The 23,050-nt window shown below is 54.1% G+C and overlaps 1 pseudogene; it reads right to left on the bottom strand.

Moving 5' to 3' along the window:
* Positions 1 to 17,246, bottom strand: part of LOC101935813 (voltage-dependent L-type calcium channel subunit alpha-1S-like) — a 50,850-nt pseudogene extending 33,604 nt beyond the window's left edge.
* Between the last annotated feature and the right edge of the window lie 5,804 nt (positions 17,247 to 23,050).

The following is a 23,050-nucleotide window of genomic DNA, read 5'->3' as shown; positions in this document are numbered from 1 at the left end:
TAGCGTGAGGAGAGGCACACAGGCTGCTTATGTCGAGGGGCACCACTGGGGCGCACAAGCAGAAATGGGGGACAGGGTGATGAGGGGAATGCCCTGCTCAGTTCAAGGGGGACACTCCATCATCTCATCTCCGCTTGGCCAAATGTCTCCCGTGTGGTCCTGGGACCAGGTGTTAGACAGGAGATGATAAGAATAATGCCTAGCTCTTCTGTGGAGTTTTTCATCAGTAGATCTCAAAGTGCTTTGCAAAGGAGGCCATGTTCCTTGTCCCCATCTCACAGGTGGGGAAACTGAGGCACTAGGCAGGGACATGACTTGTCCCAGGTCCCCCAGCAGGCCAGTGGCAGAGCTGGGAGTAGAAGCCACATCTCCTGATTCCCATTCAAGTGTGCTCTCCATTAGGAAACACATCCTAGTACTCAGTTCCTGGCTTCGCCACAGATGTCTTGTGCAACCATGGGCCTGGCACTTAGCCCCTCCGTGCCTCCGTTCCCCATGCATGAAACAGGAATAAGGATGCTGCCCTGATGCACAGGGGGCGTGAGGAGGAATCCGTTGCTCTGATGTTATGGTGATGAGGGCAGATAAGTACCTACCTAGATAGATCTGGGGAGCCAGGTGACCCCATGCCCAGCTTCCCCCCATTTTCATTATTGCCACCAAATATCCCAACCTAGGGAAGTGAGGTTCATGAATCCTGTGGCATTCTCAGCTCCCAGCTCTGTTGTGTCTCTGGGACCCCTCTGGCAGAGCGGGCTCCTGCTCCTGCTCCGGGTAGCTGTGAGGAGCCTCGCTGGGTCCCAAAGGACAGGCTGAGCTGCTGGTTTGTCTCATGGCAGGAGGGCTCAGACCCTGCACTCTCCACGCCCTCCTTCCAGCAGGGCCGCAGGTAACTACTCAGAGTGTGGTTTGCCCCACCACTCACAGGACAGCCTGATCAGCTGGGCTCTGATAGCGGTGAGTCAGTGTCAGATTAGAGCCCCAGAGTTCTGTGTCCCAGACCCCCACCTCCCCTGCTCTGATCCACTAGACCCTCCTCCCCTCCCAGAGCCAGGGAGAGAACCCAGGAGTACTGACTCCCAGCCTCCCTGCTCTAACCACTAGACCCCACTCCCCTCCCAGAGTTGTAAACAGACACTAGGTATCCTGACCCTGGCCACACAGAGGCCAGAGAACTCACCAGTTCCCCTTCCTCAGCCTCTGGCAGCTCATAGTTGTAGTCATGCCTGAGGCCTCAGAAGGGGTAAGGACAGCCCAGCCTCCCAGTGCAAGCCCCCCTGCCTGTACTGCCTGACCCCAGGCCCTGGGGAGAGGTGCCCCCACCTGGTTATCTTGAAGATCCTCAGCAGGCGAATGCACCGCAGGACGGAGATGCCCAGGGGTGACATGACATTGATCTCTACCAGGATAATCTCCAGGATGCCGACGCACACCACGAAGCAGTCGAAGCGGTTGAAGAGAGACATGAAGTACTGGCGGAGGCCCAGCGCATACATCTTCAGCAGCATCTCGGCCGCAAAGAGAGCCAGCAGCACCCGGTTGGCACTGTCTGCAAGCAGCGAACCCAGCCGGTCAGCACTCTGGACTGAGGCGGCAGATCCCCCGATGGCCACTAGCAGCTGCTCATGAGACCACATCCTCCTCCGCCTTCTCACTACGCCCCCTGCTGCCTCCCTCTCCCCCAGCCTACGATCCTGGGGCAGCGCAGCAGGGAGGAAGAGGAGCCTGACTCACACTCACCTGCCCAGCTCCTAGCCCTGAGCAGCGGCAGCAGAACGCTCCCTTCCCCACCCCAGCAAGAGGCGGGTCTGTGCGCAGGAGGGGAAACACAAGACCGGGAGGAAACTACATGTGCACACAGGCACGGGGGTGTGCGTGCACTTTTGCGTGTGTGTGTGGTGCGCAGGCGCATGCACATGTGTGCGTTGGTGTGTGTGTGTGTGTCTATGTGGGTGTTCACTTGTGGGCAGGCGTGTGCACATGCACGCCCGTGGATGCACTGAACCGGCAGCGGCTCCCCAGCCCCGGGTCGCCCTGCTCACCTTGCACACAGGTCAGCCACTCGGGCTGCCAGTGATGCTCGGAGGTGATTTACAGGGTATTCAGAGAGATGAGCAGGATCACCAGCCAATAGAAAAACTTGGACTTCACCACCTCGCGGCACTTCCTGCGGAACAGGCGGTTCCATCGCCTCCACTGCCGGCTAGAGAGATGGGCCAAGAGGGGTGACTTCAGGGCTCCCTGCCCCCCGGCACCCAGCCCCAGAGGGCAGAGTCATTGCAAAGCGCCCTGCCCACCAGCTCCCAGGGACCCACGCAAACGCATAGGAGAGGGGTTCTGCAGGCAGGGATACCGCTTTGCCCCTCTCTACCACCTTTCCTCCATCCCAAACTATTACCAGCACGGAGTCAAAGTCCCCACTCAATCACCACGACGCCAAATGGGGATGCACCAGGGTAACAAAGGAGATGCTGGTGTGTTAATGAACAACTTGTTTCAAAGCCCTGGGGAAGTGTGCTTCATTTATCCCCATTTTACAGATGGTGAAACTAAGGCACTTGCCCAAGGAATAGGAACAGATGGTGAAGCTAAGGCACTTGCCCAGGTGTCCGGGCTGCTCGCCCAGCACAGGGTCCATGAGATGCCTTCCCTTCCGCATGGCGGCCGGTCCTGTGCATGCTCTGGAGAGGTCACTGCCCCTTAAAGAGTGTGCTGGCCTCACCTGTTCATCAGTTGGAATGACCTTGGATTTCCTGACACCACTCACGCAGTTCCCGGAGCCCTGGGGTGTGCTGGGTAGGAGGAGGGATAGCGGAGAGGAGCTTGATGCATCGTCCCCCAAAAGAAGAGGCGGGATACCACCTGAACTAGCCTTTTTCCAGAGCCGGACATAGCAAAATCCACCTTTGCGTGGGCTGCACTGAACATGGTGTATCCACCCCCTCAACAAAACTACCAGCTCTTCCGATGGGGCTCTTACAACAGGATTGATTCCAAGAGCAGGAGAGTCAGGATCAGGCAGGAGAGAGAGAGACTCTGTGTGTGTGTGTGTGTGTGTGTGTGTGTGTGTATACTCACAAGAAGAGAATCCATTTGTTCATGCCCTCAATTTCAGATAGGCTCTCGGTCTCTGAACCCCCTTCCTCTGATGGCAGCATCCCTATGAAAGAGAGAGATCTTCAGTGACTGGGGACCCCCTCAAGAGACACATGGGGACATCGGCAATGGATTCCCACCGGAGAGGGAAGGGGAACTCTAAGGGTATGTCCACACTGCAATCGGAGGTGTGATCACAGCTTGTGCAGATGCACCCAAGTGCACTTTAATCTCGCTAGCTCCGATACTGGAGCGGTGAAATTGGCGCATAATCACTCACAGGGCTATTGCGGCTTCACCCGCTCTGGTGACCGAGCTGGCTAGATGAAAGTGATTGCAGCATAGCTATACCCTGAGAAGCACATCTGCAAAGGAAGGGTTCCCATCTAATAACTCCCTAAGAGATACAAACCTCCTCAAGTTTCAGAGTAGCAGCCGTGTTAGTCTGTATCCGCAAAAAGAAGAACAGGAGTACTTGTGGCACCTTAGAGACTAACAAATTTATTAGAGCATAAGCTTTCGTGGACTACAGCCCACTTCTTCGGATGCATATAGAATGGAACATATATTGAGGAGATATATATACACACATACTGACAGGTTTCAGAGTAGCAGCCGTGTTAGTTTGTATCCGCAAAAAGAAGAACAGGAGTACTTGTGGCACCTTAGAGACTAACAAATTTATTAGAGCATAAGCTTTCGTGGACTACAGCCCACTTCTTCGGATGCATATAGAATGGAACATATATTGAGGAGATATATATACACACATACTGACAGGTTTCAGAGTAGCAGCCGTGTTAGTTTGTATCCGCAAAAAGAAGAACAGGAGTACTTGTGGCACCTTAGAGACTAACAAATTTATTAGAGCATAAGCTTTCGTGGACTACAGCCCACTTCTTCGGATGCATATAGAATGTATGCATCCGAAGAAGTGGGCTGTAGTCCACGAAAGCTTATGCTCTAATAAATTTGTTAGTCTCTAAGGTGCCACAAGTACTCCTGTTCTTCTTTATACACACATACAGAGAGCATAAACAGGTGGGAGTTGTCTTACCAACTCTGAGAGGCCAATTAAGTAAGAGAAAAAAAAAAACTTTTGAAGTGATAATCAAGATAGCCCAGTACAGACAGTTTGATAAGAAGTGTGAGCATACTTACAAGGGGAGATAGAATCAATGTTTGTAATGGCTCAGCCATTCCCAGTCCTTATTCAAACCGGAGTTGATTGTGTCTAGTTTGCATATCAATTCTAGCTCAGCAGTCTCTCGTTGGAGTCTGTTTTTGAAGTTTTTCTGTTGTAATATAGCCACCCGCAGGTCTGTCACTGAATGACCAGACAGGTTAAAGTGTTCTCCCACTGGTTTTTGAGTATTTTGATTCCTGATGTCAGATTGGTGTAGATTAATTCTTTTGCGTAGAGACTGTCCGGTTTGGCCAATGTACATGGCAGAGGGGCATTGCTTGCACATGATGGCATATATCACATTGGTAGATGTGCAGGTGAACGAGCCCCTGATGGTATGGCTGATGTGATTAGGTCCTATGATGATGTCACTTGAATAGATATGTGGACAGAGTTGGCATCGGGGTTTGTTACAAGGATAGGTTCCTGGGTTAGTGGTTTTGTTCAGTGATGTGTGGTTGCTGGTGAGTATTTGCTTTAGGTTGGGGGGTTGTCTGTAAGCGAGGACAGGTCTGTCTCCCAAGATCTGTGAGAGTAAAGGATCATCTTTCAGGATAGGTTGTAGATCTCTGATGATGCGCTGGAGAGGTTTTAGTTGGGGGCTGAAGGTGACAGCTAGTGGTGTTCTGTTATTTTCTTTGTTGGGCCTGTCTTGTAGGAGGTGACTTCTGGGTACTCGTCTGGCTCTGTCAATCTGTTTTTTCACTTCAGCAGGGTGGTATTGTAGTTTTAAGAATGCTTGATAGAGATCTTGTAGGTGCTTGTCTCTATCCGAGGGATTGGAGCAAATGCGGTTATATCTTAGAGCTTGGCTGTAGACAATGGATCGTGTGGTGTGTCTTGGATGGAAGCTGGATGCATGTAGGTAAGTGTAGCGGTCAGTAGGTTTCCGGTATAGGGTGGTATTTATGTGACCATCGCTTATTAGCACAGTAGTGTCCAGGAAATGGACCGCTTGTGTGGATTGATCTAGGCTGAGGTTGATGGTGGGATGGAAATTATTGAAATCATGGTGAAATTCCTCAAGGCCTTCTTTTCCATGGGTCCAGATGATGAAGATGTCATCAATGTAGCGCAAGTAGAGTAGGGGCGTTAGGGGACGAGAGCTAAGGAAGCGTTGTTCTAAGTCAGCCATAAAAATGTTGGCATATTGTGGGGCCATGCGGGTACCCATAGCAGTGCCGCTGACTTGAAGGTATATATTGTCCCCAAATGTGAAATAGTTGTGGGTGAGGACAAAATCACAAAGTTCAGCCACCAGGTTAGCTGTGACATTATCAGGGATACTGTTCCTGATAGCTTGTAGTCCATCTTTGTGTGGAATATTGGTGTAGAGGGCTTCTACGTCCATAGTGGCCAGGATGGTGTTTTCTGGAAGATCACCGATGGACTGTAGTTTCCTCAGGAAGTCAGTGGTGTCTCGAAGATAGCTGGGAGTGCTGGTAGCGTAGGGTCTGAGGAGAGAGTCTACATAACCAGACAAGCCTGATGTTAGGGTGCCAATGCCTGAGATGATGGGGCGTCCAGGATATCCAGGTTTATGGATCTTGGGTAGCAAATAGAATACCCCTGGTCGGGGTTCTAGGCATGTGTCTGTACAGATTTGTTCCTGTGCTTTGTCAGGGAGTTTTTTTAGCAGATGGTGTAGTTTCTTTAGGTAATCCTCAGTGGGATCAGAGGATAATGGCCTGTAGAATGTGCTGTTAGAGAGCTGTCTAGCAGCCTCTTGGTCATATTCCAATTTATTCATGATGTCTCCTCAAGAGACACGTCCGCACTCAAGAGAACAAGTTTGGGAAGGAGGTTTTTTTTGGCATCGTAATGTGCGAAGAAACGGAGCAATACTAGACACCGCAGCGATCAGCTGTTGTAACCTGCACAGGTTGTGCCATGTTTGTCTTTCTTCCGCAGGACAGAAGTGACTTTGTCTGTACAAAGTGCAAGCTGGTCTCCATATTGGAGGAGAAGGTTCGAGGGCTGGAGAAACAAGTATCGACTCTGCGTTGCATAAGGGAAAATGAAGATTTCCTGGACAGACGTCAGGAGATGCTTCTACGGCCACAATGTTCTGAAGATTCAGAGCAGGCGCAGCAGGGACAGAAGGATTGTGAGGAGGTTTGGCAGCATGTGACCTCCAGAAGAAGAAAGAGGAGCGTCCATGCACCAGCAATGGAGATACAGGTGAGCAATCGTTTCCATGTTCTCTCTACAGGTGCTAATGCGGAGAGTGGACTAGATGGCCCATCTGAGGGAAGGGAGCAGAAGGAGACTCCACCGATTGGAAGGCAAAAGATGCACTGTCCTAGGGATGCGGGTTCCACGACCACCACTCCCAAGAGGAGGAGGAGGGTGGTGGTGGTCGGGGACTCCCTCCTCAGGGGGACTGAGTCATCTATCTGCTGCCCTGACCGGGAAAACCGAGAGTTCTGCTGCTTGCCAGGAGCTAGGATACACGATGTGACGGAGAGACTGCCGAGACTCATCAAACCCTCGGATCGCTACCCCTTCCTGCTTCTCCACGTGGGCACCAATGATACTGCCAAGAATGACCTTGAGCGGATCACTGCAGACTACGTGGCTCTGGGAAGAAGGATAAAGGAGTTTGAGGCGCAAGTGGTGTTCTCGTCCATCCTCCCTGTGCAAGGAAAAGGCCGGGGTAGAGACCGTCGAATCGTGGAAGTCAACGAATGGCTACGCAGGTGGTGTCAGAGAGAAGGCTTTGGATTCTTCGACCATGGGATGGTGTTCCAAGAAGAAGGAGTGCTAGGCAGAGACGGGCTCCACCTAACGAAGAGAGGGAAGAGCATCTTCGCCAGCAGGCTGGCTAACCTAGTGAGGAGGGCTTTAAACTAGGTTCACCGGGGGAAGGAGACCAAAGCCCTGAGGTAAGTGGGGAAATGGGATCCTGGGAGGAAGCACAAGCAGGAGAGCGCAAGAGGGGAGGACTCCTGTCTCATGCTGAGAAAGAGGGACGATCGTTGAGTTATCTTAAGTGCCTATACACAAATGCAAGAAGCCTGGGAAACAAGCAGGGAGAACTGGAAGTCCTGGCACAGTCAGGGAACTATGATGTGATTGGAATAACAGAGACTTGGTGGGATAACTCACATGACTGGAGTACTGTCATGGATGGATATAAACTGTTCAGGAAGGACAGGCAGGGCAGAAAAGGTGGGGGAGTTGCATTGTATGTAAGAGAGGAGTATGACTGCTCAGAGCTCCGGTATGATACTGCAGAAAAACCTGAGTGTCTCTGGATAAAGTTGAGAAGTGGGAGCAACAAGGGTGATGTCGTGGTTGGAGTCTGCTATAGACCACCAGACCAGGGGGATGAGGTGGACGAGGCTTTCTTCTGGCAACTAGCAGAAGTTGCTAGATCGCAGGCCCTGGTTCTCATGGGAGACTTTAATCACCCTGATATCTGCTGGGAGAGCAATACAGCGGTGCACAGGCAATCCAGGAAATTTTTGGAAAGCGTAGGGGACAATTTCCTGGTGCAAGTGCTGGAGGAACCAACTAGGGGCAAAGCTTTTCTTGACCTGCTGCTCACAAACAGGGAAGAACTAGTAGGGGAAGCAAAAGTGGATGGGAACCTGGGAGGCAGTGACCATGAGATGGTCGAGTTCAGGATCCTGACACAAGGAAGAAAGGAGAGCAGCAGAATATGGACCCTGGACTTCAGAAAAGCAGACTTTGACTCCCTCAGGGAACAGATGGGCAGGATCCCCTGGGAGAATAACATGAAGGGCAAAGGGGTCCAGGAGAGCTGGCTGTATTTTAAAGAATCCTTATTGAGGTTGCAGGAACAAACCATCCCGATGTGTAGAAAGAATAGTAAATATGGCAGGCGACCAGCTTGGCTAAACAGTGAAATCCTTGCTGATCTTAAACGCAAAAAAGAGGCTTATAAGAAGTGGAAGATTGGACAAATGACCAGGGAGGAGTATAAAAATATTGCTCAGGCGTGCAGGAGTGATATCAGGAAGGCCAAATCACACTTGGAGTTGCAGTTAGCAAGAGATGTTAAGAGTAACAAGAAGGGTTTCTTCAGGTATGTTAGCAACAAGAAGAAAATCAAGGAAAGTGTGGGCCCCTTACTGAATGAGGGAGGCAACCTAGTGACCGAGGATGTGGAAAAAGCTAATGTACTCAATGATTTTTTTGCCTCTGTCTTCACGCACAAGGTCAGCTCCCAGATTGCTGCACTGGGCAGTACAGCATGGGGAGAAGGTGACCAGCCCTCTGTGGAGAAAGAAGTGGTTCGGGACTATTTAGAAAAACTGGACGTGCACAAGTCCATGGGGCCGGATGCGCTGCATCCGAGGGTGCTAAAGGAGTTGGCGGGTGAGATTGCAGAGCCATTAGCCATTATTTTTGAAAACTCATGGCGATCGGGGGAGGTCCCAGATGACTGGAAAAAGGCTAATGTAGTGCCCATCTTTAAAAAAGGGAAGAAGGAGGATCCGGGGAACTACAGGCCAGTCAGCCTCACCTCAGTCCCTGGAAAAATTATGGAGCAGGTCCTCAAGGAATCAATTATGAAACGTTTAGAGGAAAGGAAAGTGATCAGGAACAGTCAGCATGGATTCACGAAGGGGAAGTCGTGCCTGACTAACCTAATTGCCTTCTATGAGGAGATAACTGGCTCTGTGGATGAGGGGAAAGCAGTGGATGTGTTATTTCTTGACTTTAGCAAAGCTTTTGATACTGTCTCCCACAGTATTCTTGCCACCAAGTTAAAGAAGTATGGGCTGGATGAATGGACTGTAAGGTGGATAGAAAGCTGGCTAGATCGTCGGGCTCAACGGGTAGTGATCAATGGCTCCATGTCTAGTTGGCAGCCGGTTTCAAGTGGAGTGCCCCAAGGGTCGGTCCTGGGGCCGGTTTTGTTTAATATCTTTATTAATGATCTGGAGGATGGTGTGGACTGCACTCTCAGCAAGTTTGCAGATGACACTAAACTAGGAGGCGTGGTAGATACACTAGAGGGTAGGGATCGGATACAGAGGGACCTAGACAAATTAGAGGATTGGGCAGAAAAAAACCTGATGAGGTTCAACAAGGACAAGTGCAGAGTCCTGCACTTAGGACGGAAGAATCCCATGCACTGCTACAGACTAGGGACCGAATGGCTAGGTAGCAGTTCTGCTGAAAAGGACCTAGGGGTCACAGTGGACGAGAAGCTGGATATGAGTCAACAGTGTGCTCTTGTTGCCAAGAAGGCTAACGGCATTTTGGGCTGTATAAGTAGGGGCATTGCCAGCAGATCGAGGAACGTGATCGTTCCCCTTTATTCGACATTGGTGAGGCCTCATCTGGAATACTGTGTCCAGTTTTGGGCCCCACACTACAAGAAGGATGTGGAAAAATTGGAAAGAGTCCAGCGGAGGGCAACAAAAATGATTAGGGGTCTGGAGCATATGACTTATGAGGAGAGGCTGAGAGAACTGGGATTGTTTAGTCTCCAGAAGAGAAGAATGAGGGGGGATTTGATAGCAGCCTTCAACTACCTGAAGGGGGGTTCCAAAGAGGATGGAGCTCGGCTGTTCTCAGTGGTGGCAGATGACAGAACAAGGAGCAATGGTCTCAAGTTGCGGTGGGGGAGGTCCAGGTTGGATATCAGGAAAAACTATTTCACTAGGATGGTGGTGAAACACTGGAATGCGTTACCTAGGGAGGTGGTGGAGTCTCCTTCCTTGGAGGTTTTTAAGGCCCGGCTTGACAAAGCCCTGGCTGGGATGATTTAGCTGGGAATTGGTCCTGCTTTGAGCAGGGGGTTGGACTAGATGACCTCTTGAGGTCCCTTCCAACTCTGATATTCTATGATTCTATGATTCTAGGAGTGTAACTGGTGGCAATAGAGAGCAGGGGACCAGTGATGGCATTCAGAATTGTGATCATTACATATAGCTCCACAGCTGTGTAAAATGCCCCACAGAGTAAACAAAGAGCCAAGGGATTATATCCAAGCACATAACAGCATCCCAGGGAGGTAATGGGGAAGGGGGCCAATAACTCTCTTCTATAGCAACTTCCACTTCAGGTTCTCAAAAGCCCTTAGCAAATGTGACTAATTTCAGCCCCAAATGGGCAAGTGTTAGTACATCCCACTACACATGGGGAAACAGAGGCACGGATTGGTGAAGTGACTTGCCCGAGGTCACCCAATATGTCAGTGGCAGAGCCAGGAACAGCCTACGGGCTTCCCAAGGCCTTGGCCTGTCCTATGCCATAAGACTGTCTTTCCTCTCCAAAAACTCTTCATCTCTGGCGAGTCTGAAGCAGCTTCTAATCCTTGAACCTGGATAATGTCAAGGGAGGGGCAGCCTCCCTCAATGAGTAAACAAGGAGCAAGTGCACACCTTCTCCCGGCCTCCCACCCCGCTCATCCCACAGACACCCCCCCCACCCCCGGTGGAGGATTTAACCATTCTCCAGAAGCGAGAGGCTTTGCCCAGGTGAAGATGGTACCTTCTCTCCTGGCCCGGTGGCTGTCCATGACTTCGGCATGGGTGATCCAGTCCATGTAGCCCTTCAGATCCTCCTCCAGCTGCTGCTTCTCTCGCAGCTTCTGGAACGTGCCCCGTGACTTGGCCTTCTCACGCTCCTTGGTGAACTCCCTGGAACAAACCCAGATGGTTGGCATGAGGCCAATGGAGAGGGGGCTCTGCGGGCAGCTTCAATCCAGACCTTGCTCATGGGACACACTCATCAAGTGTGTGCCACGTCCTACTCTAGTGGCTAGTCCCCAGAGAGGACAAGAGCCTACTACTGCTGCCAGCTGGTAGAATTACTCCTTTAACGCAACTGAAGACTGAGAATGGATCAGTCCTGCCTTTTACCTTTGTTATATAATACAAAATTGCGGGGGGAGGGGGAGGAATACAGACCTAATAACAGGAAATGCTTCCCTATTCCCCATTTTTTTTATCATCCTGTGGAACTCCTTGCCACAGGACACCACAGAACCAACTACTACAGCTAGATTGTAAAGAGGGCAGGTTAACATTAGGAGCACTAATGGCTGTCCCCACTGCTGCTGTTGAGGCACACAGGAGTATCCGATACTGGAAAGCCTTGAGAAAATCATAACAGAGTGTCAGAGCTAAAGGGGAAGCTCACACAGCTGGAGGGTGCAGAGAGATTGCCAGCTGTGCCCGTTTTCCCACACTCTCCATAGTAAAGGTGACCTGTCAAGGGGGAAAAACATTGGGCTTGGCCTTTTTTTGCTCCCTTCTGAGGGATAAAGCAGGCCTGGAAAGGACGGGTGGGTTTGTTTTCAGTGGTATTTTACCCGTTTGCTTTAATTCATGTCTTGGCTACGCTGGAAGACTCGAGGACTAGTAAGATTGTGACACTGCAGGGACCAAGGAAGTGACACCTGGTTAACTGAGAAGGGAAGGGGATTTTACAGGGACTATTTAAAACTGCCGTTGGGGCAGGGACTGTCTTTTTGTTCTGTGTTTGCACAGCACCTAGCACCATGGGGTCCTGGGCCAGGATGGGGGCTGCTAGGTGCTACCACAATACAACTGAATAATTACAATGTGTTCATTGTCTGGTTTTGTTAAGACTGGGGAGAAAAGCTCTCTGTGTTAAGAATTCCACCATTCTGTCCCTTCAATTAAGGGCTGAGAGCGCCCCTGCTCCACATTCCTGAGTCATCCAAAGAGTTCTCCAAGAGAAAAGGGAAGACAAGGCTTGATAGCCTTGGTAGCCAAGGTACCAAGGAAGAAGGGAAGAAGAAAAGGGAAGAAAAAGGTTAAAAACCCCCTTCAGACTTTCTGTTCATATCCCCAAACTCAATAAGGGCCTGGCCCCTCCCTCAGGGCAGACCCCTGCTGGGACAGAGAGAAAGGAGAGTGGCACCATGCAGCCCACACGCCTTACCCGCTGAGCACGCCCAGCACCAGGTTGAGAACGAAGAAAGAGCCCAGCAGAACAAGGCTGACAAAATAGATCCAGGGCCACTCGTTCCCGATGGCGTCGTTCACCTGAGCAGGACAGAGGCAGATGAAGATCCAGGGGGAGAACCAAATCCACCTGGCTCAGGTAAGCCCATTACTGGAGTAGCTGAGCACCTCACAGTCTTTACGCATGGGGAACTGAGACACAGAGCGACTAAGAGACTTGCCCACGGTCACAATGGGAGTCTGTGGCAGAGCAGGGAATTGAACCTGGGTCTCCCAGGTTTCAGACTTGTCCCTACTCATTGACCAACCTTCCTCCCAGGAACCCAGTGGTTAGGGCACTAGTTTAAGGCTTTGAAGACCCAACTCCCTACTCTGCCACAGACTCCTTGTGTGACCTTGAGCATGTCACTTAGCCTCTGGATCTCAGCTCCCCATCTGTGCAATGGAGATAATAGCACTGTCCTGCCTGCCTCCCGGGGGGTGAGTGGGGCAGGGGGCGTTAATGACGGTGAAATTCTTTAAGATCTAATGGTGAAAAGCACTGTATAAGAGCTAGGTGGTGTTATTATTAAAAGCCACCAGATACAATATCAGACACTGGCCCAGCAACCTGTGTCTCAAGCTGCCCTCATCCCACACTCCTGGGAACAAAGGATGCCCAGAAGGGTAACACACCAAGTGCTTTCCAGAGGCAGAGGCGGGACTGGAACTCAGCTCTGCAATTCCCAGCCTGTCCCTGAGCCGTCACACCATCCTTCCTCCCCTACCATTCTTCGTGGCTTGGAGGGCAAGTTTATGGTCGCTTATACCTGAGCTCCAGAGCTGAGGAGCCGTCCGAGGACTCGCTCCCACCAGGCTCCTGTCTTTTAAGGCAAGGGTGGGGTTCGTTTGAGAGTCTCAGTGGTACTTGGACAGGGACTCTCTTGGCTAGGCAGGGTTCAAACACTCTGCTGCACTGGCGGGTGCCACCTTCTCCCTGGGAGCTCATTGCTCAGTGGATACATCATCCAGTAGCTGCAGGGTCTGCGGGGCTCGCTGCCCCGGAAGGATTCCCACCATTTGGGAAGCCTGGCCAGCCCAACCCGCTTAGTACCATGTTCTTGTTCAAAGAGCGTGCCGGCGTCTCCTCCCTCACAGCCAGCAGGCTCAGGCCTGCACCTACCCAGTAGAGGACTTCCGTCCAGCCCTCCATGGTGATGCACTGGTACACAGTCAGCATGGCGAAGCCAAAATTATCAAAATGGGTGATGCCGTTGTTGGGCCCTGGCCACCCACTCCTGCACTCAGTGCCGTTGAGGGTGCAGTGATACCCGTGGCTGGTGGTGGTGCACGGGGATGGCTTCTCCATTTCCCCTTTGGCAATGATATCTGAGGGTGAAACCGAAGCACAGAAGTCAGGCTGAGCAGAGGAGAAGGACAACTATACTCCTGCTGCTGCTTGTGCCTTAGCCCCCAGCCCCACACAGAGGAGGGCTCTGGCGCAGTGCAGTATACCTCCTAGCCACACCATATAGCCATATAATGCCCCCAGCCATGCCATAACCCTCCCAGCCACACCATATAGCCATATAACGCCCCCAGCCATGCCATAACCCTCCCAGCCATGCCATATAGCCATATAACGCCCCCACATATGGCATACACCTCCCAGCCATGTCATGTAGTCATAAAACGCCCCCAGATATGGCATACACCTCCCAGCCACGTCATATGGTTATATGGCTATATGGTGTGGCTGGGAGGGTTATGGCATGGCCCCCCCGGCTGGTGGGAGGGTCGCCCACGTTCCAGACCTGTCCCGATGTAGTAGCAAGTCTTGTGCAACTTTCCCTTGAACAGCTCCTGCCTGACGATGGCGTAGATGATGATCATGAAGAGGACCAGCAGGGCGATGTGGAGCAGGGTCACCATGGCCTTGATGATGGAGTTCAGGACCACCTGCAGGCCTGCAGCCGAGAGAGAGAGAGAGAAGGGTAACAGGTCACACCCCCCCCCTCCTAACTGGCAACACGGGTCTCACAGACACATAGAACCGCTTCGCCACCGCAGCACATGGCAGGGAAGAGAGGGAGGGACCTGGGCCCAGCTCTCACTGGTGTCAACCACTAGGCCATCCTTCCTCCCCAGCATGTGTCCCTATATGTCCCAGGAGGGTGTGTGTGTGAGAAGGAAAGCCCTGGTGACTGAAATCTCTCAATCCCATTACAGGCAGCAGCAGCTCCAGGCCCCCTCACACTGCCCCAGAGGGATCGGGGAAGGCTGAGTCCCCGCAGTTCATCTCCTTGGGAGATGGTCTCAGGATGGGGGCATCTGGCTCCTAGACACTGGGGTGACCCCCACCAGCTCCTTTCACAACAGGCTATGGTGGGATTGGCGCATGCTGGGTCTTGGTGGGTTATATCTCCGCGAGGGGCACTAGCACTGGGACTGTCTAGATCAGGGGTGGCCAACCTATGGCTCCGGAGCCACATGCGGCTCTTCAGAAGTTAATATGCGGCTCCTTGTATAGGCACCGACTCCGGGGCTGGAGCTACCGGCACCAACTTTCCACTGTGCCGGGGGGTGCTCACTGCTCAACCCCTGGCTCTGCCACAGGCCCTGCCCCCACTTCACCCCTTCCTGCCCCCTCCCCTGAGCCTGCCGTGCCCTCGCTCTTCCCCCTCCCCCCTAGACAGGGCCAGCTGCAGGCACCAGCTTGTCAAGCGGGTGCTTGGGGCGGCCACTCTGGAGAGGGGCGGCATGTCCAGCTATTCGGCGGCAATTCGGCGGATGGTCCCTCACTCCGGCTCGGAGCGAAGGACCTCCCGCCAAATTGCCGCCGCAGATCGCGATCGCGGCTTTTTGTTGTTGTTTGGCTGCTTGGGGCGGCCAAAACCCTGGAGCCGGCCCTGCCACCAGAGCCTCCTGCATGCCACGAAACAGCTGATCTGGAGGTGCGGGGAGGAAGGGGGAGGTGCTGATCGGCAGGGCTGTCGGAGAGTGGGAGGCTCTGGGAGCGGGGGCGGGGAGGGAGCTGATTGGGGGCTGCTGTCGTATTACTGTGGCTCTTTGGCAATGTACATTGGTCAATTCTGGCTCCTTCTCAGGCTCAGGTTGGCCACCCCGATCTAGACTTTGCTGATCGGTTGGCATTCCGCGGAGGCCCAGCTGGGGGCTGGCCACAGACCCGTGAGAAGGGGAAGCCTACTGCAGCTGCCGTGACCCTAGCCTCCTGCCAGCGAGCCGCCTGCCGTCCGGGCAGCTTTCACCCACTTGGCACTCCCGACACCAGGCGCAGGGTCTCAGCACGCGGAAGGCTCGCAGGGCTTTGACGTCAAAGCCGCCCTTCCCCCACGGCGGTAGGCCCTGCATCACGTTGATCTGCTCCACAACCACTGTGACCAGCCTGCCAGAGCGGGTGAAGAAGGGAGTGGGACAGGGAAGAGAGGGGAAAGGGGAGGAGGGGGGCGAGAGAAGGAACATGGAGGAAGATGGAAAGGGGGGAAGGAGACAGTAAAAAAAAAAAAAAATCCAAGCGAGGAAAGTCAATCTCACCCTGTACAGGCCGGACTGGGTAAGTTCACACCACAGCCCCTGCCAGCACAGCTAAACCATAACCTCATCTCAGCCTCGTTCAGTGCGGCTTTTTTTCTGTTTTTCGGCATGGCCAATGAATCGAAAGATCGGTTATTCTCCCAGCTCTGATTTAAAGCCAGCCCGTGTGCAGAACCTGTAGGTCTCGAAGGAGGACTTAAAAGTGGAGAGGGCGTGCGGGCGAGCTCAGGGGAGTCGTCTCAGGCAGAGGGGCGCCGTGTGGGAAAAGGCAAGTGAGCCTCCTCCAAGGGGAGTCACTAGAAACGCTCCCACCGGCTTCAGTGGGCTTTGGCTCCAACTCCAGGTCTCGGGCCTGGTCACGCTCTCCCTACCATGGTCTCACAACCCGCCCCAAGAACAAACAGGACATTTTCTAAGAAACCTTCTGCCCACCCCGCCAAACCAGCTCTCCTTTACCCCAAAGAGACAATGGCGAAGTCCAGCACGTTCCAGCCGTTTCGGAGGTAGGCGTCCGTGTGAAGTAGAAACCCATAGGCAATGATCTTGAGTGTGGCTTCAATGGTAAAGATGATCAGGAAGACGTACTCTATCTTCTCCTATGAGAGACAAAGGGCAGGAGGGAACCAGGAGTGAGGTGGGTAACAGACCAGCGATGCCTAGTGAGGGGGAATGACCCAGCAGCCCTGGGACCTCCCACAGCAATCATGCAGCAAAGTGCAGCTTTTGATTTTATAGTGGGTGACCGGATTTCAGGGGGGTCTGGAGCCTGTCTGGCATTGACGCAAGAAGCTACAGCCCCCTTGCGAAGTTTGGTCCTGCTGGAAGCCGGCAGAGCCAGCACTGGCTCCGTTCCCTCCTCCCATCCTGTGAAAAACATGGACAGGGCAGGACCTCTGCTCTTTTCCCCTCCAGCACCTGGCCTGGAAAGGGACAGAGGGAGCCATCCCTAATCCCCCAGCCTGGGAAAGGGGAGATGAGAGGGGACCCCACTACAACCCCCAGGCCTGGGAAAGGGGGGCGAGGAAACCTAGGGGGAGCAGAGGTGAGGCTCCGGGGGCTGGATTGAGGGGTTGGGGACTGATGGGGGGCCTGAACTGATGCGGGAATGGGGAGGCTGCGAAAGAGAAGACTATTTAAAATAAAAAATGATTTATTTTTAGTTATTTGGGCAATTATTAATTAAAAACCAAATTATTCATTGTAATTACTGGATCATGTACATACGTATGTAGTTATCAAAATTATACAACAACAGAAGACGGTTTAATTTATTGTTGAAATGCTTTGAATGTGACTGAATTGATTATTTTTTAAAAAAAATCATATTAAGGGATTATGACTGTAACTACTGCACTGAGCTAAGAAAAGTTCTGAAAGGGGCTTGCTGTTGTAAAGATCTTCTTACGTGTCAAGATCTTTACAGCTCACCTCATTATTCAAAAATCATTGGAAAACGTGCTGCACAGAGAGAATGCTTTGTGTTTCTCAGCTGTTCATTGCTCATTTGCCGGCTCCATGTTATAGGCCTTGTTCAGTCTATTTCTAAATGTGTGTGAATTAGGTTTTTCTATCATATTGTAACTTTGTCACAGGACAGAGCTCTCCACTGAGTACTTAGGGTTATACCTGAGTTGGGGTCCACTAGGTATAGCTACCAGGTAACTCGGGAGAGCGGAAGATGTGACGGAGCAGGGAGCAGGGCAGATTTGACCTGGGAATGTTGCAGGGGGGGTTGCAGTGGGGATGTGGGACTTCCCTTGAAGGAAGCTACCTGAGCTGTAACCTGAGCCAGGAACGGGGGTGGGGAGAATTAACACCTTCTGCCCGGGAGACTGAACAAAGGAGAGGAGCAGCGGGAGGAGTTGGGAGTTTAGTTTTCGGTTGGGGCTGGGTGGTGCAACGCAGGGAACCCCAAGCTGGGGTCTAAGCTCCCTGAACCTCCCAGAGGGACCTAATTGAGGGGGTCTGGTCGTACCTACACGCTCTGCTTGAGACTGTGTTCCTGTCCTTAAATAAACCTTCTGCTTTACTGGCTGGTTGAGAGTCGCAGTGAATCTCGGGAAGAGGGGTGCAGGGCCCTAACTCCCCCACAATCCGCAACAACTGGTGGCAGCGGCGGGATCTACTGCACCCCGTGGACGGCGCTTCCTGCAGTAAGTGACTGGGGAGCAGTAAAACGAAGGGGGATTGACGGGGACCAGGCCTGCTGAAGAGTGGGAGAGAGACGGTTATTACCCCTGGGAGTGTGTGACCAGCGAGAAGGACTTTTGCAGTAACAGGGTCCCCCGGGGGGATCGCAGCGAGTGGTCCCAGGGGCGGAGGAGTCTGCAGCTCGACCCTGGCAGAGAGGCGGTGACCTCGAGAAGGGCTGGCACACTAGGGGGCCCCCTGGGAACTGTGGGGAGCTGTGAGCACACAGGCCGGTGAGTGGCCAGCAGGAAGATGTATGCCAAGCGGCTTAAGAGCTTAAGAGCGACCTGGTGGAGCTGTGCAAGCAGAGGCGGCTGCGCATTGGGAGGCTCGCCAAAGAACAGCTCATTGCCCAGCTGGAGGCGGAAGATCGCGCGAATGAACTGATCCCTGTGTCTCAGGGAAGCAGCCTGGCAAATGCAGCACAGGCACCAGTGTCTGTCCCAGCTGGGAGTGGTCAGCCGGCTGCTGAGGGCTTCCCGAGACCCTTCCTTCCTATGCCTAGGGGAAGGGTGGGGAGGAGCCCAGCAAATACCGAAGGCGCCGTGACCCCCCCGGCCAGCAGGGGATCCCCCCGGCGAAGCCCGCCGGCCAGCAGAGGATCCTCCCGGCGACGTTCGGCATCCGGGGAGCGGAATTGGCTGGAATGGGAGAAAGAGCTAAAACTGAGAGAGCTGGAGGATCGTGAACGACAGAGACAGCATGAACGGGAGGAGAAAGAGAGACAGCATCAGCGTGAAGAGAGACAGAGACAGCATGAACGGGAGGAGAATGAGAGACAGAGACAGCATGAAGAGAGACAGAGACAGGAGAATGAGAGACAGCGTCAGCATGACCTGGAACTGGCGAGATTGAAGGGCAGCGAACCCCCGGCTGCGGTGAGTGAGGGGGGACCCAGGACTGCACGGAGCTTTGATAAGTGCATCATGGCCCCATACAAGGAGGGGGAGGACATGGATGACTTCCTGGAGGCCTTTGAGACGGCCTGCGAGCTGCACCGGGTGGATCCCGCGGACAGACTCCGGGTCCTTACCCCCTTACTGGACCCCAAATCCGTGGCATTGTACCGCCAACTGGGAGAGGCAGAGAAAGGGGACTACGAACTATTCAAAAAGGCCCTGCTACGTGAGTTTGGGCTGACTCCTGAGATGTACCGGGAAATGTTCCGGAGTCAAGATAATACCCCTGAGATCTCATATCTGCAACTAGCCGTCCGCATGGAAAGATACGCCAGCAAGTGGGCTGGTGGGGCTCAGACGAAGGAGGACCTGATTAAACTGCTGGTACTGGAGCAACTGTATGAGCGGTGCCCATCCGACCTGAGGCTGTGGTTGGTGGACAGAAAGCCAGAGAACCCGCGACACGCCGGGCAGCTGGCTGATGAGTTTGTAAAGAGCCGGTCAGGGGGTGGCAGGGAGGAGCCCCAAAGGAACAGGCCCGCCGCGATGCAGAGAGAGAGTCACCCTGGGACCTCCCAAAGGGGGAATATGGGGAATCCCCTCCCACGGGGAATGCCCAGCATCAGGGACAACCGACCGGCTCGAGGGGACCCACGGGACCTGAGCTGCTATTACTGCGGCCGAAGAGGCCACGTTCGGGCCCAGTGCCCCAAGCTCAAGGACAGACTGAGCAGACCGAACCCGCACCGGGTTAACTTGGTAGAGGCCCAGACGGACGAGGGGCAGGCTTCCCACGCAAGAGGGGCTGGCAGCTTATCAACTGCGCAAGAGAGAGAAGGGCCCCCGGCCAGCTTCTCTGGGGGGCCAGATGCTCCGGATTCAAAGTTCTCCGTTTACAGGGTTGGCGCGGGGCTGTCCCTGCGGAGCGAGTGCCTTGTTCCCCTGGAGGTGGATGGGAAGAAAGTTTATGGATACTGGGACACGGGCGCAGAGGTGACACTGGCCTGGCCCGAGGTGGTGGCCCCAGATCGGGTGGTGCCCAACACCTTCCTGACCCTGACCGGGGTGGGCAGGACCCCATTCAAGGTTCCCGTAGCGAGGGTACACCTGAAATGGGGGGCCAAGGAGGGCCCCAAGGACGTGGGAGTGCACCACCATTTGCCCACTGAGGTGTTGATGGGGGGGGACCTAGAGGACTGGCCAAGCAGCCCCCAGACCGCCTTAGTCGTGACCCGTAGCCAGAGCCGGCGAGGGGCACTACGCCCTGACCTTGGGAAGGATGTCCCACCGGAGGCACCGAACCCTTCCCGGGTGGGGAGGGAACACCCAAGGACAGGCCGCGGGGTGGCTGGGGCTTCCGACCCAGCCGACGAGAGGGAGCAGGTCCCCATCCCTTCCCCAGCCGCCGAGTTCCAGGCCGAGTTGCAGAAGGACCCCTCCCTGCGGAAGCTAAGGGGCCTGGCTGACCTCAGTGTGGTACAGACCATGAGGAGAGGATGCAAGGAGAGGTTCCTGTGGGAGAAGGGGTTCCTGTACCGAGAGTGGGCTCCCCCGGGGGAAGTGGAGTCGTGGGGGATCAGGAGGCAGCTGGTGGTTCCCCAGAAGTTTCGCCACAAGCTACTGTACCTGGCCCATGACATCCCTCTCGCAGGGCACCAGGGGATCCGGCGCACCGGGCAGAGGCTGCTACAGAACTTTTACTGGCCCGGGGTCTTCACCAACGTCCGGCAGTACTGCCGATCCTGTGACCCCTGCCAGAGGGTGGGGAAGGCCCGGGACAAGGGGAAGGCAGCATTGAGACCTTTGCCCATCATAGAGGAGCCTTTCCAGAAGGTGGCCATGGACATAGTGGGACCTCTCAGCAAGACGACCCGGTCTGGGAAGAAATACATCCTGGTGGTGGTCGATTTCGCCACCCGCTACCCCGAGGCAGTGCCCTTATCGTCCATTGAAGCAGACACTGTGGCGGATGCGCTGCTGACCATTTTCAGCCGAGTGGGGTTCCCCAAGGAAGTCTTGACGGACCAAGGGTCCAACTTCATGTCGGCCCTACTCCGGTGCTTGTGGGAGAGATGTGGGGTCCGGCACAACTGGGCCTCAGCATATCACCCCCAATCCAACGGGCTGGTGGAGAGGTTCAATGGGACGCTAAAAATGATGCTGAAAACATTTATGAATCAGCACCCGCAGGACTGGGACAAGTACTTACCTCACCTGCTGTTTGCGTACAGGGAGGTACTCCAGGAGTCTACCGGGTTTTCGCCTTTCGAACTGCTATATGGAAGGCGGGTAAGGGGGCCCCTGGACCTGATGAGAGACGAATGGGAGGGGAAGGCCACTCCTGACGGAGAGTCGGTGGTGGAGTATGTCCTGACCTTCCGGGAACGACTTGCCGAGCTCATGGGCCTGGCCAGGGAGAATCTGGCCAGAGCCCAGAGGAAGCAGAAGGTCTGGTATGACCGCACAGCACGGGCCCGCGCCTTCGCCACTGGGGATCAGGTGATGGTCCTCATCCCCGTGAGGAAAAACAAACTCCAGGCCTCCTGGGAAGGGCCCTTCAAGGTTGTCAAGCAACTAAACGAGGTAAACTATGTGGTGGAGCTGTCGAACCGGGCACACCACCACCGGGTGTACCATGTGAATATGATGAAGCCATATTATGACAAGGGGAATATGGTGTTGGCCGTGTGTGGACAGTGGGAGGGGCAGGGAGATGACCCTTTAGTAGATCTATTCCCTGGGACAAGAGTTGGCTTCCCCCTGGAAGCAATTCCCCTCTCTGATCGGCTAACCCCTGCCCAGCGAGCTGAGATCGGAGGGGTGCTGCATCTGTACCAGCAGCTGTTTTCCAACCAGCCTGGACGCACTAATCTGACTGTCCACCGGGTGCAGACAGGATCGCACCCGCCTATAAAATGCCCCCCCTTCCGAGCCACAGGGAAAACTGCTCAGGACCTGGAAAGAGAGGTCAATGACATGCTGGCTTTGGGGGTGATCCAGCCGTCTTCCAGCCCTTGGGCCTCGCCGGTGGTGCTGGTCCCCAAAAAGGACGGGTCGATCCGGTTCTGTGTGGACTATCGGAAGCTCAATGCCATCACTGTAGCCGATGCCTACCCCATGCCCAGGCCGGACGAGCTCCTAGACAAGCTGGGAGGTGCTCGGTACCTTACCACCATGGATCTTACAAAGGGCTATTGGCAAGTGCCGCTGGATGCAGATGCCAGGCTGAAATCGGCCTTTGTCACCCCTCTGGGGCTCTATGAGTTCCTGACCCTGCCCTTCGGCCTCAAGGGAGCGCCGGCCACCTTCCAGCGCCTGGTGGATCAGCTACTGAGGGGGATGGAGAGTTTTGCCGTGGCGTATATCGATGACATCTGTGTCTTTAGCCAGACCTGGGAGGACCACATATCCCAGGTTAGACAAGTGCTGGACCGACTCCAGAAGGCTGGGCTGACCGTAAAACCGGAGAAGTGCAAGGTGGGGATGGCTGAGGTATGCTACCTAGGCCACCGGGTGGGAAGCGGCTGCCTAAAGCCGGAACCAGCCAAAGTGGAGGTGATCAGAGACTGGCCCGCTCCTCAAACCAAAAAGCAGGTCCAAGCCTTTATTGGGATGGCAGGGTACTATCGGAGGTTCGTGCCCCACTTTAGCGTCATAGCCGCCCCCATCACTGAGCTGTGCAAGAAGGGGAAGCCAGACAAAGTGGTCTGGACTGAGGAGTGCCAGGAGGCTCTCCGGGCGCTGAAGGAGGCTCTGGTCAGTGGCCCAGTTCTGGCAAACCCAGACTTTGACAAGCCCTTTATGGTGTTCACCGACGCCTCAGACACAGGACTGGGGGCGGTGTTAATGCAGGAGGATGAAAAGGGGGAGAGACACCCCATCGTGTACCTGAGCAAGAAGTTGCTACCCCGGGAGCAGAACTACGCGGCCATCGAGAAGGAATGCCTGGCCATGGTGTGGGCCCTCAAGAAACTAGAGCCATATCTCTTTGGGCGTCACTTCACCGTGCACACCGACCACTCTCCCCTGACCTGGCTGCACCAGATGAAAGGAGCCAACGCCAAGCTCCTGAGATGGAGCCTGCTCCTGCAGGATTATGACATGGACGTGGTCCATGTGAAGGGACGTGACAACCTGATAGCGGACGCGTTGTCCCGGAGAGGGAGCCCTGAACTTCCCCAGGTCACTGGTCAGAGTGACCCCGCTCAGTTCAGTCTCGAAGGGGGGAGAGA

This window comes from Chrysemys picta, chromosome 4, assembly GCF_011386835.1.
Source record: "Chrysemys picta bellii isolate R12L10 chromosome 4, ASM1138683v2, whole genome shotgun sequence".
Classification (NCBI taxonomy): Eukaryota; Metazoa; Chordata; order Testudines; family Emydidae; genus Chrysemys; species Chrysemys picta.
This window is presented reverse-complemented; position numbering and strand designations above follow the sequence as displayed.